At 43.8% G+C, this 3719-nt stretch overlaps 1 pseudogene; it reads left to right on the top strand.

Moving 5' to 3' along the window:
- Positions 1–3115: 3115 nt before the first annotated feature.
- On the top strand, positions 3116–3346 carry LOC112848678 (cAMP-dependent protein kinase inhibitor gamma pseudogene; annotated as a pseudogene).
- The last annotated feature ends 373 nt before the right edge of the window (positions 3347–3719 follow it).

The following is a 3719-nucleotide window of genomic DNA, read 5'->3' as shown; positions in this document are numbered from 1 at the left end:
AGAAGAAGATGATCCTTTCATCATGAGATTCCAAGACCCTTAGGTCTACTGGTCAAAGAGTGCCCAAAGCAAAATGCAGCTTTGGAAGTTAACTCCTCCGCCTCCCCCAGCCCACTCTCCCTCCTACAAGCCGCTCTGCCCTCTGAGAAGCACAAGGAACTTCTCAGCCCAGGTCTCCAGATGCACTAAAGAATGAACAAGAATCATCTGTCTTTGAGAAATGTACGTGACATTTGACAAATCGACGAAAAGGAGGGATATTTTGTTATGTACATGACTGGAAGAGAGAACACAGAATCGCTAATAATTGTCTCTAGAAGGTGATATTATGAATGGTTTTACTTTATTCTGTAGAATAAGTTGCATTGTTTACATTTTCTACAAAGAGCACGCTAGAGTTGTATAATTAAGAATAAAGATACACATTATGATTAGAATAAAGCCCCATCATAGCATCCTTGGGGCTAAAATTCCATTGTGTTAAGTGTGGTGTGGTGCCTTGGTGCTGTGAGGTTACTGAAATGATCAGGGCAAACCAGAGCAGCCAGCCAGGGAGTATTCGGTTGATGCCATCCCAACCTGTCTCTGCCCTGGCTGTGTTTGGGACTTGCAACTGGTGGTAAATAACAGTAACAATTTGCAGACTCTTCCAACTGGGTGACCTGATACTGGGGACATCAGGCCGCCTTTGTAAAACAGAACTCTCTGCCTTCCTATGCATACCTTCTTCTTTGTTTTCTATACATACCTTCTCGGAGGAGAGATGGGGTGATGATTTGGGAAGTGGCAAGGTCAATTGCCTCATACCTGAACTTGTGTTATGAGGGACAGTTATTACGGTGGGAGTTGTGGCAACTACAAAGGCACTCAGATTTCCTTCAAGAAAGAAGTTGATGCTTGCCTACCAGGAGTACAGTTAGCTGACAGCTTCTGGTTGTGGGCTTCTTCAGGATCTGTCTCAGCTATTGAGCTGAGGCCATGCTCTTTTTTCAGCAGCCCCAGCCAACAACTAAATATGGTGGAGATACTAGGGCCTGGCTGTTTTTGCCCGAAATGGCACTCTTCTAATGGCAATCTTTATTCCAGAGATTCCCTGTGCATTGTCCAAGACTTTCTCAGATCTACATCATGGTCTGAGGCTCTTCTAGCACAACGATGCTTTTCCCCCCTTGTATCTTCTACAGGCAATTATCCCCAACAAAACTCTTACACTAGTAACTCTGGTTGGGTGGACCCTCCTGACAAAGTTTTACACACACACACACACACACACACACACACACACACACACAGGTAAAGAACTGAGGGGTATGACTAACACCTAAATCATCCATGCAGCATGGAAAGACGTACTCATTTAGCTAACATAGTTCTGTGCATAAACATTGTTCCTTTCCCTCAACAAAGCCCTGTCTAACGAGGAAAACAGAGAGAAAAATAAACCGGCAAAATACAGTGTGGTATCTTTGTGTGTGTGTGCATGCTTCTAATTGTTTAAGTAAATGGAAACTTCTAATGAGTTCCCAATGTTCTCATCCTACTGTTTTCTTTAGTTGGGTGAACATCCTCCTGCAATCTTGTTCTTGCTTATTATTTTGCTTTGCAAAGTCTTTTGCTACTGACACAACAAAGTTAAACTTGAATGCACATCCAATTGGGGAATTCTAATAAATTCTAAGTTGGGGATTTAAATTAATGAGTTCCTGAATAACAGAGTTGATCATATTGTCTTTGGAATTTCAGTTGCTGGTGTTCTGTTGGTTTTGGCCCTGGAATGACTGATGATCAGCATATCTAACGATGACAGTAATGACTGAAGTCCAGAAATAAGACTTAAGCCATAGTCACATTAAAGCCAATAATAATAATAAGCATCTACCCATACATTAAAGCCTTCACTCACTAATTGTACCTGTAACCTAAGAAACCACAGCAAAAGATTGCTGAGAGAAGAACCAAGAAGAACACAAGAGAGAAGCCAATATTCTGTAGCATTGCAGTTGGATTTTCTCTGTTCTAAGAAACTCTAAAAGGATTTGTTGCCACATTTGGGGAGTTCACAGCAAGGTAGAAGTTGAGCCACGTATTGTCTTCTGAATCGCTTATAAAAGCGCCCGAATTGTATCTTTGACACAGAAGTATGCTAGTCTTCTGGCATTTTATATATTTTTACACATTATATATTATAGTTTTATATTTTATATATTGTCTTTTATGTTATATATTACATATTGTGTATATATCTTCACATATTGTATGTGTGTGTATATACATAAAATAGAGATATCTCTATATATCTATATATCTCTATAATCTCTATAGGTAAATATAGATATCTCCATATATATACACACACACACACACACACACACACACACACACACAGAGAGAGAGAGAGAGTAAGTATATATAAATATCTCCATTTTTTAAAAAAATCTGGATCCTTGTTCTCAGGGCCGTGTGGAAGTTCCAACACCTCTCCACCAAGATTTCTGTGGTCTTGCTCCTCCTAAGAGTGGCTGGAAGTCTCCTTCTATGGTTCACTTGGCCTCCCTGTCACCAGCTTGATTCCTCTTGTCCACTCTGCACACTACCAGACCTCTAAGGCTGCTCTCCTTTCTGACTCTTTGTACGTCTGCACGCCCATATTCTTTCTCCCCTTCATTCTTCATAGCGGTACCAACACCAGGCTGTGTAAATTACAAACTCTTCCTGACTGTATAAGAATAACAAAAGCAGGTACAGGGCAGCACAAACAGGAGTCAGCTAAAGAATTCCTCTAAATCAATAACAAAAAACAACCAGTTTTGTTTTGTTTTGTTAATAGAGAAAAGAACCAGCCTGGAGCTGAGAGTGAAGACTTCATTACCAAATCTCTCCAGAAGAAAAGGAAGAAGGCTCAAAGTGAAATGATAGAAAGGGTTGATGGCAGAGGAAGGAGAATTACTCAAGCTCCTACATGAGCCATTTACCCCATCCCCCACCCCTACCACCAAATAAATACCTGCTCAAGTCAGGCTGCTTCAGGGCTACTGAGCCTTCCAGAATTTCCATACTGATTGGTCAACGGTGAAAATCTGAAGAGATGTAAGTAAGAAAAAGAAACTAAACAGGCATGATAGGGGTCAAGTCTTCCTACTCAGTCTGCATATCCTGTGACAGACCAGGCCAGGCCTTTGGAACACGGTCTTGACATCCAGGGGGACTCGGAGGCTGTGAGTGTGAGCTGGCAGAAGACATGGGCGATTTGGCACTCAAGGGGGCAGATGGACTGGCAGAGGCAGGCATCCCAGACAGAGAAGCTAGCAACCAGCCTGAGAGCAACAATGAGATCACCTTGTCTTAAGTCTGACATGCCCATGGAGGGTGGAAGAGACACCTGCTGTCCCTGCCTGGTCAGGGAGACCTGACACTGGCCCAGCTGCCTCTTCTCTGTGCCCCTGTCTCAGGCAGGCCAGGCCAGAGTGAAAAGGCACCCCCAGAGGCCACTGAGGCCCCTACCCCGGGAAAGCTCTCCACCGGCACCCTCAGGTTCCACTTGCCCACCACCTCTCATCTTGCACTGGTACACTTTCAAGACCTTGTGGCTGCGAGATGAGATTTATTCAGTGGGCACCCGGGTAAACAACCCACTCCCCCCCCCTCCCCACCACCACCACCAGGAATGTGCCCCCACAGGCGGCCTGGGCAGCAACCACAGCCCAGCTCTGTCTCCGCTT

The sequence above is a fragment of the Puma concolor genome, chromosome C1 (assembly GCF_028749965.1).
Source record: "Puma concolor isolate L17-30 chromosome C1, mPumCon1.1.hap2, whole genome shotgun sequence".
Taxonomy (NCBI): domain Eukaryota; kingdom Metazoa; phylum Chordata; class Mammalia; order Carnivora; family Felidae; genus Puma; species Puma concolor.
The sequence above is the reverse complement of the archived record's forward strand: the minus strand, read 5'-3'. Positions and strand labels throughout refer to the sequence as shown.